This window comes from Primulina tabacum, chromosome 10 (assembly GCF_025594145.1).
Source record: "Primulina tabacum isolate GXHZ01 chromosome 10, ASM2559414v2, whole genome shotgun sequence".
Taxonomy (NCBI): Eukaryota; Viridiplantae; Streptophyta; class Magnoliopsida; order Lamiales; family Gesneriaceae; genus Primulina; species Primulina tabacum.
In genome coordinates, this window is record NC_134559.1 from 35,874,927 (window position 1) to 35,896,698 (window position 21,772).

At 44.0% G+C, this 21,772-nt stretch overlaps 25 non-coding genes and 2 pseudogenes across 25 annotated transcripts; all 27 read right to left on the reverse strand.

Moving 5' to 3' along the window:
- Positions 1-532: 532 nt before the first annotated feature.
- On the reverse strand, positions 533-650 carry LOC142516970 (5S ribosomal RNA). The gene has a single exon (XR_012812736.1). It is a non-coding gene; the product is annotated as a 5S ribosomal RNA (ribosomal RNA).
- A 577-nt stretch (positions 651-1,227) lies between these two features.
- LOC142510349 (5S ribosomal RNA) lies at positions 1,228-1,345 on the reverse strand. The gene has a single exon (XR_012808466.1). It is a non-coding gene; the product is annotated as a 5S ribosomal RNA (ribosomal RNA).
- A 597-nt stretch (positions 1,346-1,942) lies between these two features.
- On the reverse strand, positions 1,943-2,061 carry LOC142508483 (5S ribosomal RNA). The gene has a single exon (XR_012806694.1). It is a non-coding gene; the product is annotated as a 5S ribosomal RNA (ribosomal RNA).
- Positions 2,062-2,742: 681 nt separating this feature from the next.
- LOC142510224 (5S ribosomal RNA) lies at positions 2,743-2,861 on the reverse strand. The gene has a single exon (XR_012808349.1). It is a non-coding gene; the product is annotated as a 5S ribosomal RNA (ribosomal RNA).
- A 607-nt stretch (positions 2,862-3,468) lies between these two features.
- On the reverse strand, positions 3,469-3,587 carry LOC142513196 (5S ribosomal RNA). Its single transcript, XR_012809156.1, has one exon. It is a non-coding gene; the product is annotated as a 5S ribosomal RNA (ribosomal RNA).
- Positions 3,588-4,267: 680 nt separating this feature from the next.
- On the reverse strand, positions 4,268-4,386 carry LOC142509092 (5S ribosomal RNA). Its single transcript, XR_012807280.1, has one exon. It is a non-coding gene; the product is annotated as a 5S ribosomal RNA (ribosomal RNA).
- Positions 4,387-5,034: 648 nt separating this feature from the next.
- Positions 5,035-5,153, reverse strand: LOC142517565 (5S ribosomal RNA). Its single transcript, XR_012813305.1, has one exon. It is a non-coding gene; the product is annotated as a 5S ribosomal RNA (ribosomal RNA).
- A 681-nt stretch (positions 5,154-5,834) lies between these two features.
- LOC142507425 (5S ribosomal RNA) lies at positions 5,835-5,953 on the reverse strand. The gene has a single exon (XR_012805684.1). It is a non-coding gene; the product is annotated as a 5S ribosomal RNA (ribosomal RNA).
- Positions 5,954-6,588: 635 nt separating this feature from the next.
- Positions 6,589-6,706, reverse strand: LOC142512394 (5S ribosomal RNA; annotated as a pseudogene).
- A 681-nt stretch (positions 6,707-7,387) lies between these two features.
- On the reverse strand, positions 7,388-7,506 carry LOC142513869 (5S ribosomal RNA). The gene has a single exon (XR_012809793.1). It is a non-coding gene; the product is annotated as a 5S ribosomal RNA (ribosomal RNA).
- A 679-nt stretch (positions 7,507-8,185) lies between these two features.
- LOC142507901 (5S ribosomal RNA) lies at positions 8,186-8,304 on the reverse strand. The gene has a single exon (XR_012806140.1). It is a non-coding gene; the product is annotated as a 5S ribosomal RNA (ribosomal RNA).
- Positions 8,305-8,986: 682 nt separating this feature from the next.
- On the reverse strand, positions 8,987-9,105 carry LOC142513784 (5S ribosomal RNA). The gene has a single exon (XR_012809712.1). It is a non-coding gene; the product is annotated as a 5S ribosomal RNA (ribosomal RNA).
- A 681-nt stretch (positions 9,106-9,786) lies between these two features.
- On the reverse strand, positions 9,787-9,905 carry LOC142515107 (5S ribosomal RNA). Its single transcript, XR_012810967.1, has one exon. It is a non-coding gene; the product is annotated as a 5S ribosomal RNA (ribosomal RNA).
- A 682-nt stretch (positions 9,906-10,587) lies between these two features.
- LOC142507977 (5S ribosomal RNA) lies at positions 10,588-10,706 on the reverse strand. Its single transcript, XR_012806211.1, has one exon. It is a non-coding gene; the product is annotated as a 5S ribosomal RNA (ribosomal RNA).
- A 683-nt stretch (positions 10,707-11,389) lies between these two features.
- LOC142515520 (5S ribosomal RNA) lies at positions 11,390-11,508 on the reverse strand. Its single transcript, XR_012811363.1, has one exon. It is a non-coding gene; the product is annotated as a 5S ribosomal RNA (ribosomal RNA).
- Positions 11,509-12,188: 680 nt separating this feature from the next.
- Positions 12,189-12,305, reverse strand: LOC142512122 (5S ribosomal RNA; annotated as a pseudogene).
- Positions 12,306-12,982: 677 nt separating this feature from the next.
- Positions 12,983-13,100, reverse strand: LOC142513599 (5S ribosomal RNA). The gene has a single exon (XR_012809538.1). It is a non-coding gene; the product is annotated as a 5S ribosomal RNA (ribosomal RNA).
- Positions 13,101-13,782: 682 nt separating this feature from the next.
- LOC142507341 (5S ribosomal RNA) lies at positions 13,783-13,904 on the reverse strand. The gene has a single exon (XR_012805601.1). It is a non-coding gene; the product is annotated as a 5S ribosomal RNA (ribosomal RNA).
- A 684-nt stretch (positions 13,905-14,588) lies between these two features.
- LOC142508785 (5S ribosomal RNA) lies at positions 14,589-14,707 on the reverse strand. Its single transcript, XR_012806988.1, has one exon. It is a non-coding gene; the product is annotated as a 5S ribosomal RNA (ribosomal RNA).
- Positions 14,708-15,385: 678 nt separating this feature from the next.
- On the reverse strand, positions 15,386-15,504 carry LOC142506710 (5S ribosomal RNA). The gene has a single exon (XR_012804992.1). It is a non-coding gene; the product is annotated as a 5S ribosomal RNA (ribosomal RNA).
- A 683-nt stretch (positions 15,505-16,187) lies between these two features.
- On the reverse strand, positions 16,188-16,306 carry LOC142509295 (5S ribosomal RNA). Its single transcript, XR_012807477.1, has one exon. It is a non-coding gene; the product is annotated as a 5S ribosomal RNA (ribosomal RNA).
- Positions 16,307-16,988: 682 nt separating this feature from the next.
- Positions 16,989-17,107, reverse strand: LOC142517523 (5S ribosomal RNA). The gene has a single exon (XR_012813265.1). It is a non-coding gene; the product is annotated as a 5S ribosomal RNA (ribosomal RNA).
- Positions 17,108-17,787: 680 nt separating this feature from the next.
- On the reverse strand, positions 17,788-17,906 carry LOC142516166 (5S ribosomal RNA). Its single transcript, XR_012811976.1, has one exon. It is a non-coding gene; the product is annotated as a 5S ribosomal RNA (ribosomal RNA).
- A 677-nt stretch (positions 17,907-18,583) lies between these two features.
- Positions 18,584-18,702, reverse strand: LOC142514468 (5S ribosomal RNA). The gene has a single exon (XR_012810359.1). It is a non-coding gene; the product is annotated as a 5S ribosomal RNA (ribosomal RNA).
- A 683-nt stretch (positions 18,703-19,385) lies between these two features.
- LOC142514075 (5S ribosomal RNA) lies at positions 19,386-19,504 on the reverse strand. The gene has a single exon (XR_012809987.1). It is a non-coding gene; the product is annotated as a 5S ribosomal RNA (ribosomal RNA).
- Positions 19,505-20,184: 680 nt separating this feature from the next.
- On the reverse strand, positions 20,185-20,302 carry LOC142513539 (5S ribosomal RNA). The gene has a single exon (XR_012809481.1). It is a non-coding gene; the product is annotated as a 5S ribosomal RNA (ribosomal RNA).
- A 687-nt stretch (positions 20,303-20,989) lies between these two features.
- On the reverse strand, positions 20,990-21,110 carry LOC142515720 (5S ribosomal RNA). Its single transcript, XR_012811550.1, has one exon. It is a non-coding gene; the product is annotated as a 5S ribosomal RNA (ribosomal RNA).
- Between the last annotated feature and the right edge of the window lie 662 nt (positions 21,111-21,772).

Below are 21,772 nucleotides of genomic sequence, written 5' to 3' on the forward strand. Positions count from 1 at the left end.
TGGAAGTCCTCGTGTCGCGACCATTTACGTGAATTAAGGATAAAATAGTCGAAATAATTGTTTTTAGTGAGTTAACCGTCTCCGGAGTAATCTACGTACTACCCTTCCGCACAGAACATGCTCACGACAACAAAAATCGCTAAATGTTCCCAGAATATAAAAAAAATAAGAAGAATAAAATAGCGAATGTAAAGCTGTTATTATGCCTGGATCTGATAAAATGGAACCGAAATCGAATTTCGAACTTCCTAAGCGGATTTCTCGAAGAAACGGAATCTTAACAAAAGCGGAAAATCGCAAATTAGAGAGTCTTAGAGAAGGAATTCCGTTAAAATCTCGCCAGCTCATTGCGAAGTAATGAGTCTCGTTCGTTTGCCCGTTTACAATCAAATAAGGCTACAATTTTGTCCAAATCCGGCATTGCCCGAGCTACGTTGATTTCATATGTCTTATCTGATCCCGATCGAGATTCAGATGATTTGAGCCAAAAATCGTCTGTCAACAAGTAATCAAAAATAGAAAAACACGAAAAGGGGTGCAACACGAGGACTTCCCAGGGAGTCACCATCCTAGTACTTCTCTCGCCCAAGCACGCTTTACTTCGGTGTTCTGATGGGATCCGGTGCATTAGTGCTGGTATGATCGCACCCGACATTTAGTGGGATGTTTATTCTTATATCCTTTGAGTACGTGTGGAGCGGGCGGCGATGGACAACATGCGGCACTGCTCTCGCCCAATCAGACCCTTGAAGTTTAGCGTTCTAGCGCGATGGCAGAGCTAGGATGGGTGACCTCCCTGGGAAGTCCTCGTGTCAGTCGTACATTATGGATAAAACAGTCGAAATAATTGTTTTTAATGAGTTAACCGTCTCCGGAGTAATCGTCGTAATACCCTTCTGCTCAGAACCGGCTCACGACAACAAAAATTGCTAAATGTTCCCAGAAAATAGAAAAAAATAAGAAGAAGAAAATAGAGAATGTAAAGCTATTATTATGCTTGGGATACGATAAAAAGGAACCGGAATCAAATTTCGGACTTCCTAAGCGGATATCTCGAGGAAACGAAAGCTTAACAGGAGCGGAAAATCGCAAATTAGAGAGTCTTAGAGAAGAAATTCGGCTAAAATCACGCCATCTCATTGCGGAGGAATGAATCTCGTTCGTTTGCCCGTTTACAATTAAATTAGGCTACAATTTTGTCCAAATCTGGCAATGCCCGAGCTACGTTGATTTCACACGAGGACTTCCCAGGGGGCCACCCATCCTAGTACTGCTCTCGCCCAAGCACGCTTAACTTCGGAGTTTTGATGGGATCCGGTGCATTAGTGCTGGTATGATCGCACCCGACATTGAGTGGGATTTTTATTCTTATATCCTCGAGTACGTGTGGAGCGGACGGCGATGGACAACACGCAGCACTGCTCTCGCCCAATCAGAACCATGAAGTTATGCGTTCTGGCGCGATGGCAGAGCTAACCGTCTCCGGATTAATCTACGTAATGCCCTTCCGCACAGAACCGGCTTACGACAACAAAAATCGCTAAATGTTCCCAGAAAATAGAAAAAAAAAATAAGAAGAAGAAAATAGCAAATGTAAAGCTATTATTATGCCAGAGAGACGATAAAATGGAATCGGAATCGAATTTCGAACTTCCTAAGCGGATTTCTCGAGGAAACGGAATCTTAACAGAAGCGGAAAATCGCAAATTAGAGGGTCATAGAGAAGGAATTCGGCTAAAATCTCGCCAGCTCGTTGCGGAGTATTGAGTCTCGTTCGTTTGCCCGTTTACAATCAAATTAGGCTACAATTTTGTCCAAATCCCGCAGTGACCGAGCTAATGTTATTTCACATGTCTTATCTGGTCTCGATCGAGATTCAGATGATTTGAGCCGAAAATCGTCTGTCAACAAGTAATCAATCAAAAATAGAAAAACACAAAAAGAGATGCAACACCAGGACTTCCCAGGGGGTCACCCATCCTAGTACTGCTCTCGCCCAAGCACGCTTAACTTCGAAGCTCTGATGGGATCCGGTGCATTAGTGCTGGAATGATAGCACCGACATTGAGTGGGATGTTTATTCTTATATCCCTCGACTACGTGTGGAGTGGGCGGCGATGGGCAACACGCGGCACTGCTCTTGCCCAATCAGAACCATGAAGTTAAGCGTTCTGGCGCGATGGCAGAGCTAGGATGTGTGACCTCCCTGGGAAGTCCTTGTGTCGCGATCGTTTACGTAAATTATGGATAAAACAGTCGAAATAATTGTTTTTAATGAGTTAACCGTCTACGGAGTAATCTACGTAATGCCCTTCCGCTCAGAACAGGCTCCTGACAACAAAAATCGCCAAATGTGCCCAGAAAATACAAAAAAAATAAGAAGAAGAAAATAATGAATATAAAGCTATTATTATGCTTGGGATACGATAAAATGGAACCAGAATCGAATTTCAGACTTCCTAAGCGGATTTCTCGAGGAAACGGAAGCTTAACAGAAGCGGAAAATCGAAAATTAGAGGGTCTTAGAGAAGGAATTCGGCTAAAATCTCGCCAGCTCATTGCGTAGAATGAGTCTCGTTCTTTTGCCCGTTTACAATCAAATTAACCTACAATTTTGTCCAAATCCGGCAGTGCTCGAGCTGCGTTGATTTCACATGTCTTATCTGGTCCCGAAAAAGATTCAGATTATTAGAGCCGAAAATCGTCTGTCAACAAGTAATCAACAAAAGAAAAACACTAAAAAGGGAGCAACACGAGGACTTCCCAGTGGGTCACCCATCCTAGTATAGCTCTCGCCCAAGCACGCTTAACTTCGTAGTTCTGATGGGATCCGGTGAATTAGTGATGGTATGATCGCACCCGACATTGAGTGGGATGTTTATTCTTATATCCCTCGAGTACGTGTGGAGCGGGCGGCGATGGGTGACCTCCTTGGGAAGTACTCATGTCGTGACCGTTTACGTAAATTATAGAGAAAACAGTCGAAATAATTGTTTTAATGAGTTAACCGTCTCCGGAATAATCTGCGTCATAACCTTCCGCACAGAACCGGCTCACAACAACAAAAATTGCTAAATGTTTCCAGAAAATATAAAAAAAATTAAGAAGAAGAAAATAGCGAATGTAAAACTATTATTATGCCTGGGATACGATAAAATGGAATCGGAATCGAATTTTAAACTTCCTAAGCGGATTTATCGAGGAAACGGAAGCTTAATAGAAGCGGAAAATCGCAAATTAGAGGGTCTTAGAGAAGGAATTCAGCTAAAATCTCGCCACCTCGTTGCGGAGTAATGAGTCTCGTTCGTTTGCCCGTTTACAATCAAATTAGGCTACAATTTTGTTCTAATCCGGCAGTGCCCGAGCTACGTTGATTTCACATGTCTTATCTGATCTCGATCGAGATTCATATGATTTGAGCCGAAAATCGCATGTCAACAAGTAATCAAATATAGAAAAACACGAAAAGGGGTGCAACACGAGGACTTCCCAGGGGGTCAACCATCCTAGTACTACTCTCGTCCAAGCACGCTTAACTTCGGAGTTCTGATGGGATCCGATGCATTAGTGCTGGTATGATCGCACCCGAATTGAGTGGGATGTTATTCTTATATCCCTCGAGTACGTGTGGAGTGGGCGGCGATGGGCAACATGCGGCACTGCTCTTGCCCAATCAGAACCATGAAGTTAAACGTTCTGGCGCGATGGCAGAGCTAGGATGTGTGACCTCCCTAGGAAGTCCTTGTGTCGCGACCGTTTACGTACATTATGGATAAAACAGTCGAAATAATTGTTTATAATGAGGTAACCTTCTACGGAGTAATCTACGTAATACCCTTCCGCTCAGAACAGGCTCACGACAACAAAAATCGCCAAATGTTCCCAGAAAATACAAAAAAAATAAGAAGAAGAAAATAGGGAATGTAAAGCTATTATTATGCTTGGGATACGATAAAATGGAACCAGAATCGAATTTCGGACTTCCTAAGCGGATTTCTCGAGGAAACGGAAGCTTAACAGAAGCGGAAAATCGCAAATTAGAGGGTCTTAGAGAAGAAATTCGGCTAAAATCTCGCCAGCTCATTGCGTAGAATGAGTCTCGTTCTTTTGCCCGTTTACAATCAAATTAACCTACAATTTTGTCCAAATCCGGCAGTGCCCGAGCTGCGTTGATTTCACATGTCTTATCTGGTCCCGAAAAAGATTCAGATTATTTGAGGCGAAAATCGTCTGTCAACAAGTAATCAACAAAAGAAAAACACTAAAAAGGGTGCAACACGAGGACTTCCCAGGGTGTAACCCATCCTAGTATAGCTCTCGCCCAAGCACGCTTAACTTCGGAGTTCTGATGGGATCCGGTGAATTAGTGATGGTATGATCGCACCCGACATTGAGAGGGAAGTTTATTCTTATATCCCTCGAGGCACTGATCTCGCCCAATCAGAACCATGAAGTTAAGCGTTCTTGCGCGATGTAAGAGCTAGGATGGGTGACCTCCTTGGGAAGTACTCGTGTCGTGACCGTTTACGTAAATTATAGACAAAACAGTCGAAATAATTGTTTTTAATGAGTTAACCGTCTCCGGAATAATCTACGTCATACCCTTCCGCACAGAACCGGCCCACAACAACAAAAATTGCTAAAAGTTCCCAGAAAATATAAACAAATTAAGAAGAAGAAAATAGCTAATGTAAAACTATTATTATGCCTGGGATACGATAAATGGAACCGGAATCGAATTTCGAACTTCCTAAGCGGATTTATCGAGGAAACGGAAGCTTAATAGAAGCGGAAAATCGCAAATTAGAGGGTCTTAGAGAAGGAATTCAGCTAAAATCTCGCCACCTCGTTGCGGAGTAATGAGTCTCGTTCGTTTGCCCGTTTACAATCAAATTAGGCTACAATTTTGTTCAAATCCGGCAGTGCCCGAGCTACGTTGATTTCACATGTCTTATCTGATCTCGATCGAGATTCGTATGATTTGAGCCGAAAATCACATGTCAACAAGTAATCAAATATAGAAAAACACGAAAAGGGGTGCAACAAGAGGACTTCCCAGGGGGTCAATCATCCTAGTACTGCTCTCGCCCAAGCACGCTTAACTTCGGAGTTCTGATGGGATCCGATGCATTAGTGCTGGTATGATCGCACCCGAATTGAGTGGGATGTTTATTTTTATATCCCTCGAGTACGTGTGGAGTGGGCGGCAATGGGCAACACGCGGCACTGCTCTTGCCCAATCAGAACCATGAAGTTAAGCGTTCTGGCGCGATGGCAGAGCTAGGATGTGTGACCTCCCTGGGAAGTCCTTGTGTCGCGACCGTTTACATACATTATGGATAAAACAGTCGAAATAATTGTTTTTAATGAGGTAAACTTCTACGGAGTAATCTACGTAATACCCTTCCGCTCAGAACAGGCTCACGACAACAAAAATCGCCAAATGTTCCCAGAAAATACAAAAAAAATAAGAAGAAGAAAATAGGGAATGTAAAGCTATTATTATGCTTGGGATACGATAAAATGGAACCATAATCGAATTTCGGACTTCCTAAGCGGATTTCTCGAGGAAACGGAAGCTTAACAGAAGCGGAAAATCGCAAATTAGAGGGTCTTAGAGATGGAATTCGGCTAAAATCTCGCTAGCTCATTGCGTAGAATGAGTCTCGTTCTTTTGCCCGTTTACAATCAAATTAACCTACAATTTTGTCCAAATCCGGCAGTGCCCGAGCTGAGTTGATTTCACATGTCTTATCTGGTCCCGAAAAAGATTCAGATTATTTGAGCCGAAAATCGTCTATCAACAAGTAATCAACAAAAGAAAAACACTAAAAAGGGTGCAACATGAGGACTTCCCAGGGGGTCACCCATCCTAGTATAGCTCTCGCCCAAGCACGCTTAACTTCGGAGTTCTGATGGGATCCGGTGAATTAGTGATGGTATGATCGCACCCGACATTGAGAGGGATGTTTATTCTTATATCCCCCGAGGTACTGATCTCGCCCAATCAGAACCATGAAGTTAAGCGTTCTTGCGCGATGTCAGAGCTAGGATGGGTGACTTCCTTGGGAAGTACTCGTGTCGTGACCGTTTACGTAAATTATAGAGCAAACAGTCGAAATAATTGTTTTTAATGAGTTAACCGTCTCCGGAATAATCTGCGTCATACCCTTCCGCACAACAACAAAATATGCTAAATGTTCCCAGAAAATAGAAAAATAATTAAGAAGAAGAAAATAGCGAATAGAAAGTTATTAATATTCCTAGGATACGATAAAATGGAACCTGAATCGAATTTTGGACTTCCTAAGCGGATTTCTCGATGAAACGGAAGATTAACAGAAGCAGAAAATCGTAAATTAGAGGGTATTAGAGAAGGAATTGAGCTAAAATCTCGCCAGCTCATTGCGGAATAATGAGTCTCATTCGTTTGCCCGTTTACAATCAAGTTAGGTTACAATTTTGTCCAAATCCGGCAGTGCCCGAGCTACGTTGATTTCACGTCTTATCTGGTCCCGATCGAGATTCAGATGATTTGAGCCGAAAATCGTCTGTCAACATGTAATCAAAAATAGAAAAACACGAAAAGAGGTGCAATACGAGGACTTCTCAAGGAGTCACCCATCCTAGTACTGGTCTCGCCCAACACACTTAACTTCGGAGTTATGATGGGATTCGGTGCATTAGTGCTTGTATGATCACACCCGACATTGAGTGGGATTTTTATTCTTATATGCCTAGCGTACGTGTGGAGCGGGCGGCGATGGACAACACGCGGCACTGCTCTCGCCCAATCAGAACCTTGAAGTTAAGCGTTCTGGCGCGAAGGCAGAACTAGGATGGGTGACCTCCTTGGGAAGTCCTCGTGTTGCGATTGTTTACATAAATTATGGATAAAACAGTCGAAATAATTGTTCTTGATGAGTTAACCGTCTCCGGAGTAATCTGCGTCATACCCTTCCGCACAGAACCGGCTCACGACAACAAAAATCGATAAATGTTCCCAGAAATAGGAAAAAAATAAGAAGAAAAAAATAGCGAATGTAAAGCTATTATTATGCCTGAGATACGATAAAATGGAACCATAATCAAATTTCGGACTTCCTTAGCGGATTTCTCGAGGAAACAGAAGCTTAAAAGAAGCGGAAAATCGCAAATTAGAGGGTCTTAGAGAAGGAATTCAGCTAAAATCTCGCCAGCTCATTGCGGAATAATGAGTCTCGTTCGTTTGCCCGTTTACAATCAAATTAGGCTACAATTTTTCCAAATCCGGCAGTGCCCGAGCAACGTTGATTTCACATGTCTTATCTGGTCCCAATCGAGATTCAGATGATTTGAGCCGAAAATCGTCTGTCAACAAGTAATCAAAAATAGAAAAACACGAAAAGAGGTGCAACACGAGGACTTCCCAGTGGGTCACCCACCCTAGTACTGCTCTCGCCCAAGCACGCTTTACTTCGGAGTTCTGATGGGATCCGGTGCATTAGTGCTGGTATGATCGCACCGGACATTGAGTGGATGTTTATTCTTATATCCCTCGAGTACGTGTGGAGCGGGCGGCGATGGAAAATACGCGGCACTGCTCTCGCCCAATCAGAACCAAGAAGTTAGGCGTTCTGGCGCGATGGTAGAGCTAGGATGGGTGACATCCCTGGAAAGTCCTTGTGTCGCGACGGTTTACGTAAATTATGGCTAAAACAGTTGAAATAATTGTTTTTAATGAGTTAACCGTCTGCAGAGTAATCTGCGTCATATCCTTCTGCCCAAAACCGGCTCACGACAACAAAAATCTCTAAATTTTCCAAGAAAATAGGAAAAAAATAAGAAGGTAATAGCGAATGTAAAGCTATTATTAATCCTGAGATACGATAAAGTGGAACCGGAATCGAATTTCGAACTTCCTAAGCGGATCTCTCGAGTAAACGAAAGCTTAACAGAAGCAGTATATCGCAAATTAGAGGGTCTTAGAGAAGGAATTCGGCTAAAATATCGCCATCTCATTGCGGAGTAATGAGTCTCGTTCGTTTGCCCGTTTACAATCAAATTAGCCTACAATTTAGTCCAAATCCGGGAGTGCCCGAGCTACATTGATTTCACATGTCTTATCTGGTCCCGATCGAGATTCAGTTGATTTGAGCCGAAAATCTTCTGTCAACAAGTAATAAAAAATTGAAAAACACGAAAAGGGGTGCAACACGAGGACTTCCCAGGGGGTCACCCATCCTAGTACTACTCTCGCCCAACCACGCTTAACTTCAGATGTCTGATTGGATCCGGTGCATTAGTGTTGGTTTGATCGCACCCGAAATTGAGAGGGATTTTTATTCTTTTATGCCTCGCGTACGTGTGTAGCGGGCGGCGATGGACAACACGCGGCACTGCTCTCGCCCAAATGAGCCATGAAGTTAAGCATTCTGGCGCGATGGCAGAGCTAGGATGGGTGACCTCCCTGGGAAGACCTCGTGTCGCGACCGTTTACATAAATTATGGATAAAACATTCGAAATAATTGTTTTTAATGAGTTAACCGTCTCCGGAGTAATCTGGGTCATACCCTTCCGCACAGAACCGGCTCACGACAACAAACATCTCTAAATGTTCCTAGAAAATAGGAAAAAAACAAGAAGAAGAAAATAGCGAATGTAAAGCTTTTCTTATGCATGGGTTGCGATAAAGTGGAACCGAAATCAAATTTCGAACTTCCTAAGCGGATTTCTCGAGGAAACGGAAGGTTAACAGAAGTGGAAAATCGCAAATTAGAGGGTCTTAGAGAAGGAATTTGGTTAAAATCTCGCAAGCTCATTGCGGAGTAATGAGTCTCGTTCGTTTGCCCGTTTACAATCAAATTAGGCTACAATTTTGTCCGAATCCTGCAGTGCCCGAGCTACGTTGATTTCACATGTCTTATCAGGTCCCGATAGAGATTCAGATTATTTGAGCCAAAAATCGTCTGTCAACAAGTAATCAAAAATAGAAAAACATGAAAAGGGGTGCAACACGAGGAGTTCCCTGGGGGTCACCTATCCTAGTACTGGTCTCGCCCAAGCACGCTTAACTTCGGAGTTCTGATGGGATCCGGTGCATTAGTGCTGGTATGATCGCACCCCACATTGAGTGGGATTTTTATTCTTATATGCCTCGCGTACGTGTGGAGCGGGCGGAGATGGACAACACGCGGCACTGCTCTTGCCCAATCAGAACCATGAAGTTAAGCATTCTGGCGCGATGGCAGAGCTAGGATGGGTGATCTCCTTGGGAAGACCTCGTGTCGCGACCGTTTACATAAATTATGGATAAAACATTCGTAATAATTGTTTTTAATGAGTTAACCGTCTCCGGAGTAATCTGCGTCATACCCTTCCGCACAGAACCGGCTCACGACAACAAAAATCGCTAAGTATTCCCATAAAATAGAAAAAAATAAGAAGAGGAAAATAGCGAATATAAAGCTATTATTATGCCTAGGATAAAATAAAATGGAACCGGAATCAATTTCGGACTTCCTAAGCGGATTTCTCGAGGAAACGAAAGCTTAACAGAAGTGGAAAATCGCAAATTAGAGGGTTTTAGAGAAGAAATTCGGCTAAAATCTCGCCAGCTCATTGCGGAGTAATAAGTCTCGTTCGTTTGCCCGTTTACAACAAAATTAGGCTACAATTTTGTCCAAATCCGGCAATGTTCGAGCTACGTTTATTTCACATGTCTTATCTGGTCCCGATCGAGATTCAAGTGATTTGAGCCGAAAATCATCCGTCAACAAGTAATCAAAAATAGAAAAACACGAAAAAGGGTGCAACACGAGGACTTACCAGGGGGTCACCCATCTTAGTACTGCTCTCGCCCAAGCACGCTTAACTTCGGAGTTTTGATGGGATCCGGTGCATTAGTGCTGGTATGATCGCACCCCTTATTGAGTGGGATTTTTATTCTTATATGCCTCGCGTACGTGTGGAGCGGGCGGCGATGGACAACACGCGGCACTGCTCTCGCCCAAATGAGCCATGAAGTTAAGCATTCTGGCGCGATGGCAGAGCTAGGATGGGTGACCTCCCTGGGAAGAACTCGTGTCGCGACCGTTTACATAAATTTTGGATAAAACATTCGAAATAAATGTTTTTAATGAGTTAACCGTCTCCGGAGTAATCTGGGTCATACCCTTCCGCACAGAAACGGCTCACGACAACAAACATCTCTAAATGTTCCCAGAAAATAGGAAAAAAATAAGAAGAAGAAAATAGCGAATGTAAAGCTTTTATTATGCCTAGGATACGATAAAGTGGAACCGAAATCGAATTTCGAACTTCCTAAGCGGATTTCTCAAGGAAACGGAAGTTAACAGAAGCGGAAAATCGCAAATTAGAGGGCCTTAAAGAAGGAATTCGGCTAAAATCTCGGCAGCTCATTGCGGAGCAATGAGTCTCGTTCGTTTGCCCGTTTACAATCGAATTAGGCTACAATTTTGTCCAAATCCAGGCAGTGTCCGACCTACGTTGATTTCACATGTCTTATCTAGTCCCGATCGAGATTCAGATTATTTGAGCCGAAAATCGTCTGTCAACAACTAATCAAAAATAGAAAAACACGAAAAGGGGTGCAACACGAGGAGTTCACTGGGGGTCACCTATCCTAGTACTGGTCTAGCCCAAGCACGCTTAACTTCGGAGTTCTGATGGGATCCGGTGCATTAGTGATGGTATGATCGCACCCCACATTGAGTGGGATTTTTATTCTTATATGCCTCGCGTACGTGTGGAGCGGGCAGAGATGGACAACACGCGGCACTGCTCCCGCCCAATCAGAACCATGAAGTTAAGCATTCTGGCGCGATGGCAGAGCTAGGAAGGGTGACCTCCCTGGGAAGACCTCGTGTCGCGACCGTTTACATAAATTATGGATAAAACATTCGAAATAATTGTTTTTAATGAGTTAACCGTCTCCAGAGTAATCTGCGTCATACCCTTCCGCACAGAACCGGCTCACGACAACAAAAATCGCAAAATGTTCCCAGAAAATAGGAAAAAAATAAGAAGAAGAAAATAGCGAATGTAAAGCTTTTCTTATGCATGGGTTGCGATAAAGTGGAACCGAAATCAAATTTCGAACTTCCTAAGCGGATTTCTCGACGAAACGGAAGGTTAACAGAAGTGGAAAATCGCAAATTAGAGGGTCTTAGAGAAGAAATTTGGTTAAAATCTCGCAAGCTCATTGCGGAGTAATGAGTCTCGTTCGTTTGCCCGTTTACAATCAAATTAGGCTACAATTTTGTCCGAATCCGGCAATGCCCGAGCTACGTTGATTTAACATGTCTTATCAGGTCCCGATCGAGATTCAGATTATTTGAGCCAAAAATCGTCTGTCAACAAGTAATCAAAAATAGAAAAACACGAAAAGGGGTGCAACACGAGGAGTTCCCTGGGGGTCACCTATCCTAGTACTGGTCTCGCCCAAGAACGCTTAACTTCGGAGTTCTGATGGGATCCGGTGCATTAGTGCTGGTATGATCGCACCCCACATTGAGTGGGATTTTTATTCTTATATGCCTCGCGTACGTGCGGAGCGGGTGGAGATGGACAACACGCGGCACTGCTCTCGCCCAATCAGAACCATGAAGTTAAGCATTCTGGCGCGATGGCAGAGCTAGGCTGGGTGACCTCCCTGGGAAGACCTTGTGTCGCGACCGTTTACATAAATTATGGATAAAACATTCGAAATAATTGTTTTTAATGAGTTAACCGTCTCTGGAGTAATCTGGTCATACCCTTCCGCACAGACCGGCTCACGACAACAAAATCGCTAAATGTTCCCAGAAAATAGGAAAAAAATAAGAAGAAGAAAATAGCGAATGTAAAGCTTTATTATGCCTGGATACGATAAAGTGGAACCGAAATCGAATTTCGAACTTCCTAAGCGGATTTCTCGAGGAAACGAAGTTAACAGAAGCGGAAAATCGCAAATTAGAGGGCCTTAGAGAAGGAATTCGGCTAAAATCTCGCCAGCTCATTGCGGAGTAATGAGTCTCGTTCGTTTGCCCGTTTACAATCAAATTAGGCTACAATTTTGTCCAAATCCGGCAAGTGTCCGAGCCTACGTTGATTTCACATGTCTTATCTGGTCCCGATCGAGATTCAGATTATTTGAGCCGAAAAATCGTCTGTCAACAAGTAATCAAAAATAGAAAAAACACGAAAAGGGGTGCAACACGAGGATTCCCTGGGGTCACCTATCCTAGAACAGCTCTCGCCCAAGCAAGCTTAACTTCGGAGTTCTGATGGGATCTGCTGCATTAGTGCGGGAATGATCGCACCCGACATTGAGTGGGATTTTTATTCTTATATCCCTCGAGTACGTGTGGAGCGGGCGGCGATGGACAACACGCGGCACTGCTCTCGCCCAATCAGAACCATGAAGTTAAGCGTTCTGGTGCGATGGCAGAGCTAGGAAGGGTGACCTCCCTGGGAAGACCTCGTGTCGCGACCGTTTACATAAATTATGGATAAAACATTCGAAATAATTGTTTTTAATGAGTTAACCGTCTCTGGAGTAATCTGCGTCATACCCTTCCGCACAGACCGGCTCACGACAACAAAAATCGCTAAGTATTTCAAGAAAACAGAAAATAAGAAGAGGAAAATAGTGAATGTAAAGCTATTATTATGCCTGAGATAAAATAAAATGGAACCGGAATCAATTTCGGACTTCCTAAGCGGATTTCTCGAGGAAACGAAAGCTTAACAGAAGCGGAAAATCGCAAATTAGAGGGTTTTAGAGAAGAAATTCGGCTAAAATCTCGCCAGCTCATTGCGGAGTAATAAGTCTCGTTCGTTTGCTCGTTTACAACCAAATTAGGCTACAATTTTGTCCAAATCCGGCAATGTTCGAGCTACGTTGATTTCAAATGTCTTATCTGGTCCCGATCGAGATTCAAGTGATTTGAGCCGAAAATCATTTGTCAACAAGTAATCAAAAATAGAAAAACACGAAAAAGGGTGCAACACGAGACTTCCCAGGGGGTCACCCATCCTAGTACTGCTCTCGCCCAAGCACGCTTAACTTCGGAATTCTGATGGGATCCAGTGCATTAGTGCTGGTATGATCGCACCCTACATTGAGTGGGATGTTTATTCTTATATCCCTCGAGTACGTGTGGAGCGGGCGGCGATGGACAACACGCGGCACTGCTCTCGCCCAATCAGAACCATGAAGTTAAGCGTTCTGGCGCGATGGCAGAGCTAGGATGGGTGACCTCCCTGGGAAGACCTCGTGTCGCGACCGTTTACATAAATTATGGATAAAACATTCGAAATAATTGTTTTTAATGAGTTAACCGTCTCCGGAGTAATCTGGGTCATACCCTTCCGCACAGACCGGCTCACGACAACAAAAATCGCTAAATGTTCCCAGAAAATAGGAAAAAAATAAGAAGAAGAAAATAGCGAATGTAAAGCTTTTCTTATGCATGGGTTGCGATAAAGTGGAACCGAAATCGAATTTCGAACTTCCTAAGCGGATTTCTCGAGGAAACGGAAGGTTAACAGAAGTGGAAAATCGCAATTAGAGGGTCTTAGAGAAGGAATTAGGTTAAAATCTCGCAAGCTCATTGCGGAGTAATGAGTCTCGTTCGTTTGCCCGTTTACAATCAAATTAGGCTACAATTTTGTCCGAATCCGGCAATGCCCGAGCTACGTTGATTTCACATGTCTTATCAGGTCCCGATCGAGATTCAGATTATTTGAGCCGAAAATCGTCTGTCAACAAGTAATCAAAAATAGAAAAACACGAAAAAGGGGTGCAACACGAGGAACTTCCCATGGGGGTCACCCTATCCTAGTACTGCTCTCGTCCAAGCACGCTTAACTTCGGAGTTCTGATGGGATCCGGTGCATTAGTGCTGGTATGATCGCACCCCGACATTGAGTGGGATGTTTATTCTTATATGCCCTCGAGTACGTGTGGAGCGGGCGGCGATGGACAACACGCGGCACTGCTCTCGCCCAATCAGAACCATGAAGTTAAGCATTCTGGCGCGATGGCAGAGCTAGGATGGGTGACCTCCCTGGGAAGACCTCTGTGTCGCGACCGTTTACATAAATTATGGATAAAAATTCGAAATAATTGTTTTTAATGAGTTAACCGTCTCCGGAGTAATCTGCGTCATACCCTTCCGCACAGACCGGCTCACGACAACAAAAATCGCTAAATGTTCCCAGAAAATAGGAAAAAATAAGAAGAGGAAAATAGCGAATGTAAAGCTATTATTATGCCTGGATAACGATAAAGTGGAACCGGAATCGAATTTCGGAACTTCCTAAGCGGATTTCTCGAGGAAACGAAAGCTTAACAGAAGCGGAAAATCGCAAATTAGAGGGCTTTAGAGAAGGAATTCGGCTAAAATCTCGTCAGCTCATTGCGGAGTAATAAGTCTCGTTCGTTTGCCCGTTTACAATCAAATTAGGCTACAATTTTGTCCAAATCCGGCAATGTTCGAGCTACGTTGATTTCAAATGTCTTATCTGGTCCCGATCGAGATTCAAGTGATTTGAGCCGAAAATCATTTGTCAACAAGTAATCAAAAATAGAAAAACACGAAAAAGGGTGCAACACGAAGATTTCCCAGGGGGTCACCCATCCTAGTACAGCTCTCGCCCAAGCAAGCTTAACTTCGGAGTTCTGATGGGATCTGCTGCATTAGTGCGGGAATGATCGCACCCGACATTGAGTGGGATGTTTATTCTTATATCCCTCGAGTACGTGTGGAGCGGGCGGCGATGGACAACACGCGGCACTGCTCTCGCCCAATCAGAACCATGAAGTTAAGCGTTCTGGTGCGATGGCAGAGCTAGGATGGGTGACCTCCCTGGGAAGACCTCGTGTCGCGACCGTTTACATAAATTATGGATAAAACATTCGAAATAATTGTTTTTAATGAGTTACCCGTCTCCGGAGTAATCTGGGTCATACCCTTCCGCACAGACCGGCTCACGACAACAATCGCTAAATGTTCCCAGAAAATAGGAAAAAAATAAAAAGAACAAAAAAGCGAATGTAAAGCTTTTATTATGCCTGGGATACGATAAAGTGGAACCGAAATCGAATTTCGAACTTCCTAAGCGGATTTATCGAGGAAACGGAAGTTAACAGAAGCGGAAAATCGCAAATTAGCGGGCCTTAGAGAAGGAATTCGGCTAAAATCTCGTCAACTTATTGCGGAGCAATGAGTCTTGTTCGTTTGCCCGTTTACAATCAAATTAGGCTACAATTTTGTCCAAATCCGGCAGTGTCCGACCTACGTTGATTTCACATGTCTTATCTGGTCCCGATCGAGATTCAGATTATTTGAGCCGAAAATCGTCTGTCAACAAGTAATCAAAAAGAGAAAAACACGAAAAGGGGTGCAACACGAGGAGTTCCCTGGGGGTCACCTATCCTAGTAATGCTCTCGCCCAAGCACGCTTAACTTTGGAGTTCTAATGGGATCCGGTGAATTAGTGCTGGTATGATCGCACCCGACATTGAGTGGGATTTTTATTCTTATATGCCTCGCGATACGTGTGGAGCGGGCGGACGATGGACAACACGCGGCACTGCTCTCGCCCAATCAGAACCATGAAGTTAAGCGTTCTGGCGCGATGGTAGAGCTAGGATGGGTGACCTCCCTGGGAAGACCTCGTGTCGCGACCAGTTACTAAATTATGGATAAAACATTCGAAATAATTGTTTTTAATGAGTTAACCGTCTCCGGAGTAATCTGGGTCATACCCTTCCGCACAGAACCGGCTCACGACAACAAAAATCGCTAAATGTTCCCAGAAAATAGGAAAAAAATAAGAAGAAGAAAATAGCGAATGTAAAACTTTTATTATGCCTGGGATACGATAAAGTGGAACCGAAATCGAATTTCGAACTTCCTAAAGCGGATTTTCGAGGAAACGGAAGCTTAACAGAAGCGGAAAATCGCAAATTAGAGGGTCTTAGAGAAGGAATTCGGCTAAAATCTCGCCAGCTCATTGCGGAGTAATGAGTCTCGTTCGTTTGCCCGTTTACAATCAAATTAGGCTACAATTTTGTCCAAATCCGGCAGTGTCCGAGCTACGTTGATTTCACATGTCTTATCTGGTCCCGATCGAGATTCAGATGATTTGAGCCGAAAATCGTCTGTCAACAAGTAATCAAAATAGAAAAACACGAAAAGGGGTGCAACACGAGGACTTCCCAGGGGGTCACCTATCCTAGTACTGCTCTCGCCCAAGCACGCTTAACTTCGGAGTTCTGATGGGATCCGGTGCATTAGTGCTGGTATGATCGCACCCGACATTGAGTGGGATGTTTATTCTTATATCCCTCGAGTACGTGTGGAGCGGGCGGCGATGGACAACACGCGGCACTGCTCTCGCCCAATCAGAACCATGAAGTTAAGCGTTCTGGCGCGATGGCAGAGCTAGGATGGGTGACCTCCCGTGGAAGTCCTCGTGTCGCGACCGTTTACGTAAATTATGGATAAAACAGTCGACATAATTGTTTTTAATGAGTTAACCGTCTCCGGAGTAATCTGGGTCATACTCTTCGGCACAGAACCGGCTCACGACAACAAAAATCGCTTAATGTTCCAGAAAATAGAAAAAAATAAGAAGAAGAAAATAGCGAATGTAAAGCTTTTCTTATGCATGGGTTGCGATAAAGTGGAACCGAAATCGAATTTCGAACTTCCTAAGCGGATTTCTCGAGGAAACGGAAGGTTAACAGAAGTGGAAAATCGCTAATTAGAGGGTCTTAGAGAAGGAATTAGGTTAAAATCTCGCAAGCTCATTGCGGAGTAATGAGCCTTGTTCGTTTGCCCGTTTACAATCAAATTAGACTACAATTTTGTCCGAATCCGGTAGTGCCCGAGCTACGTTGATTTCACATGTCTTATCAGATCCCGATCGAGATTCATATGATTTGAGCCGAAAAATCGTCTGTCAACAAGTAATCAAAAATAGAAAAACACGAAAAAGGGTGCAACACGAGAACTTCCCAGGGGGTCACCCACCCTAGAACTGCTCTCGTTCAAGCACGCTTAACTTCGAAGTTCTGATGGGATCCGGTGCATTAATGCTGGTATGATCGCACCCGACATTGAGTGGGATGTTTATTCTTATATCCCTCGAGTACGTGTGGAGCGGGCGGCGATGGACAACACGCGGCACTGCTCTCGCCCAATCAGAACCATGAAGTTAAGCGTTCTGGCGCAATGGCAAAGCTAGGATGGGTGACCTCCCTGGGAAGACCTCGTGTCGCGACCGTTTACATAAATTATGGATAAAAAATTCGAAATAATTATTTTTAATGAGTTACCCGTCTCCGGAGTAATCTGGGTCATACCCTTCCGCACAGACCGGCTCACGACAACAAAAATCGCTAAATGTTCCCAGAAAATAGGAAAAAAATAAAAGAAGAAAAAAGCGAATGTAAAGCTTTTATTATGCCTGGGATACGATAAAGTGGAACCGAAATGGAATTTCGAACTTCCTAAGCGGATTTTTCGAGGAAACGGAAGTTAACAGAAGCGGAAAATCGCAAATTAGAGGGCCTTAGAGAAGGAATTCGGCTAAAATCTCGTCAGCTCATTGCGGAGTAATGAGTCTCGTTCGTTTGCCCGTTTACATTCAAATTAGGCTACAATTTTGTCCGAATCCGGCAGTGCCCGAGTTACGTTGATTTCACATGTCTTATCAAGTCCCGATCGAGATTCAGATGATTTGAGCCGAAAATCGTCTGTCAACAAGTAATCAAAAATATAAAAACACGAAAAGGGGTGCAACACGAGGAGTTCCCTGGGGGTTACCTATCCTAGTACTGCTCTCGCCCAAGCACGCTTAACTTTGGAGTTCTGATGGGATCCGGTGAATTAGTGCTGGTATGATCGCACCCGACATTGAGTGGATGTTTATTCTTATATCCCAAGAGTACGTGTGGAGAAAGCGACGATGGACAACACGAGGCACTGCTCTCGCCTAATCAGAACCATGAAGTTTAGCGTTCTAGTGCGATGGGAGAGCTAGGATGGGTAACCTCCCTGGGAAGTACTCGTGTCGCGACCGTTTACATAAATTATGGATAAAACATTCGAAATAATTGTTTTTAATGAGTTACCGTCTCCGGAGTAATCTGGGTCATACCCTTCCGCACAGACCGGCTCACGACAACAAAAATCGCTAAATGTTCCAGAAAATAGGAAAAAAATAAGAAGAAGAAATAGCGAATGTAAGCTTTTATTATGCCTGGGATACGATAAAGTGGAACCGAAATCGAATTTCGAACTTCCTAAGCGGATTTCTCGAGGAAACGGAAAGTTAACAGAAGCGGAAAATCGCAAATTAGAGGGCCTTAGAGAAGGAATTCGGCTAAAATCTCGCCAGCTCATTGCGGAGTAATGAGTCTCGTTCGTTTGCCCGTTTACAATCAAATTAGGCTACAATTTTGTCCAAATCCGGCAGTGCCCGAGCTACGTTGATTTCACATGTCTTATCTGGTCCCGATCGAGATTCAGATTATTTGAGCCGAAAATCGTCTGTCAACAAGTAATCAAAAATAGAAAAACACGAAAAGGGGTGCAACACGAGGACTTCCCAGGGGGTCACCCATCCTAGTACTGCTCTCGCCCAAGCACGCTTAACTTCGGAGTTCTGATGGGATCCGGTGCATTAGTGCTGGTATGATCGCACCCGACATTGAGTGGGATGTTTATTCTTATATGCCTCGAGTACGTGTGGAGCGGGCGGCGATGGACAACACGCGGCACTGCTCTCGCCCAATCAGAACCATGAAGTTAAGCGTTCTGGCGCGATGGCAGAGCTAGGATGGGTGACCTCCCTGGGAAGTACCTCGTGTCGCGACCGTTTACTAAATTATGGATAAAACATTCGAAATAATTGTTTTTAATGAGTTAACCGTCTCCGGAGTAATCTGGGTCATACCCTTCCGCACAGAACCGGCTCACGACAACAAAAATCGCTAAATGTTCCCAGAAAATAGGAAAAAAATAAGAAGAAGAAAATAGCGAATGTAAAGCTTTTATTATGCCTGGGATACGATAAAGTGGAACCGAAATCGAATTTCGAACTTCCTAAGCGGATTTCTCGAGGAAACTAGAGCTTAACAGAAGCGTGAAATCGCAAATTAGAGGGTTTTAGAGAACAAATTCGGCTAAAATCTCGCCAGCTCATTGCGGAGTAATGAGTCTTGTTCATTTGCCCGTTTACAATCAAATTAGGCTACAATTTTGTCCAAATCCGGCAGTGCCCGAGCTACGTTGATTTCACATGTCTTATCTGGTCCCGATCGAGATTCAAGATGATTTGAGCCGAAAATCATCTGTCAACAAGTAATCAAAAATAGAAAAACACGAAAAGGGTGCAACACGAGGACTTCCCAGGGGGTCACCCATCCTAGTACTGCTCTCGCCCAAGCACGCTTAACTTCGGAGTTCTGATGGGATCCGGTGCATTAGTGCTGGTATGATCGCACCCGACATTGAGTGGGATGTTTATTCTTATATCCTCGAGTACGTGTGGAGCGGGCGGCGATGGACAACACGCGGCACTGCTCTCGCCCAATCAGAACCATGAAGTTAAGCGTTCTGGCGCGATGGCAGAGCTAGGATGGGTGACCTCCCTGGGAAGTACCTCGTGTCGCGACCGTTTACGTAAATTATGGATAAAACAGTCGAAATAATTGTTTTTAATGAGTTAACCGTCTCCGGAGTAATCTGGGTCATACCCTTCGCACAGAACCGGCTCACGACAACAAAAATCGCTAAATGTTCCCAGAAAATAGGAAAAAAATAAGAAGAAGAAAATAGCGAATGTAAAGCTTTTATTATGCCTGGGATACGATAAAGTGGAACCGAAATCGAATTTCGAACTTCCTAAGCGGATTTCTCGAGGAAACGGAAGCTTAACAGAAGCGGAAAATCGCAAATTAGAGGGTCTTAAGAAGGAATTCGGCTAAAATCTCGCAAGCTCATTGCGGAGTAATGAGTCTCGTTCGTTTGCCCGTTTACAATCAAATTAGTCTACAATTTTGTCCAAATCCGGCAGTGTCCGAGCTACGTTGATTTCACATGTTTTATCTAGTCCTGATCGAGATTCAGATGATTTGAGCCGAAAATCGTCTGTCACAAGTAATCAAAAATAGAAAAACACGAAAAAGGGTGCAACACGAGGACTTCCCAGGGGGTCACCCATCCTAGTACTGCTCTCGCCCAAGCACGCTTAACTTCGGAGTTCTGATGGGATCCGTGCATTAGTGCTGGTATGATCGCACCCGACATTGAGTTGGATGTTTATTCTTATATCCCTTCGAGTACGTGTGGAGCGGGCGGCGATGGACAACACGCGGCACTGCTCTCGCCCAATCAGAACCATGAAGTTAAGCGTTCTGGCGCGATGGCAGAGCTAGGATGGGTGACCTCCCTGGGAAGATCCTCGTGTCGCGACCGTTTACGTAAATTATGGATAAAACATTCGAAATAATTGTTTTTAATGAGTTAACTCGTCTCCGGAGTAATCTGGGTCATACCCTTCCGCACAGAACCGGCTCACGACAACAAAAATCGCTAAATGTTCCCAGAAAATAGGAAAAAAATAAGAAGAAGAAAATAGCGAATGTAAAGCTTTTATTATGCCTGGGATACGATAAAGTGGAACCGAAATTGAATTTCGAACTTACTAAGCGGATTACTCGAGGAAACGGAAGCTTAACAGAAGCGGAAAATCGCAAATTAGAGGGTTTTAGAGAAGGAATTCGGCTAAAATCTAGCCAGCTCATTGCGGAGTAATGAGTCTCGTTCGTTTGCCCGTTTACAATCAAATTAGGCTACAATTTTGTCCAAATCCAGCAGTGCCCGAGCTACGTTGATTTCACATGTCTTATCTGGTCCCGATCGAGATTCAGATGATTTGAGCCGAAAATCGTCTGTCAACAAGGTAATCAAGAATAGAAAAAGACGAAAAGGGGTGCAACACGAGGACTTCCCAGGTGGTCACCCATCCTAGTACTGCTCTCGTCCCAAGCACGCTTAAGCTTCGGAGTTCTGATGGGATCCGGTGCATTAGTGCTGGTATGATCGCACCCGACATTGATTGGATGTTTATTCTTATATCCCAATAGTACGTGTGAGAAGGCGACGATGGACAACACGCGGCACTGCTCTCGCCCAATCAGAACCATGAAGTTAAGCGTTCTGGTGCGATGGCAGAGCTAGGATGGGTGACCTCCCTGGGAAGACCTCGTGTCGCGACCGTTTACATAAATTATGGATAAAACATTCGAAATAATTGTTTTTAATGAGTTACCCGTCTCCGGAGTAATCTGGGTCATACCCTTCCGCACAGACCGGCTCACGACAACAATCGCTAAATGTTCCCAGAAAATAGGAAAAAAATAAAAGAACAAAAAGCGAATGTAAAGCTTTTATTATGCCTGGGATACGATAAAGTGGAACCGAAATCGAATTTCGAACTTCCTAAGCGGATTTATCGAGGAAACGGAAGTTAACAGAAGCGGAAAATCGCAAATTAGCGGGCCTTAGAGAAGGAATTCGGCTAAAATCTCGTCAACTTATTGCGGAGCAATGAGTCTTGTTCGTTTGCCCGTTTACAATCAAATTAGGCTACAATTTTGTCCAAATCCGGCAGTGTCCGACCTACGTTGATTTCACATGTCTTATCTGGTCCCGATCGAGATTCAGATTATTTGAGCCGAAAATCGTCTGTCAACAAGTAATCAAAAATAGA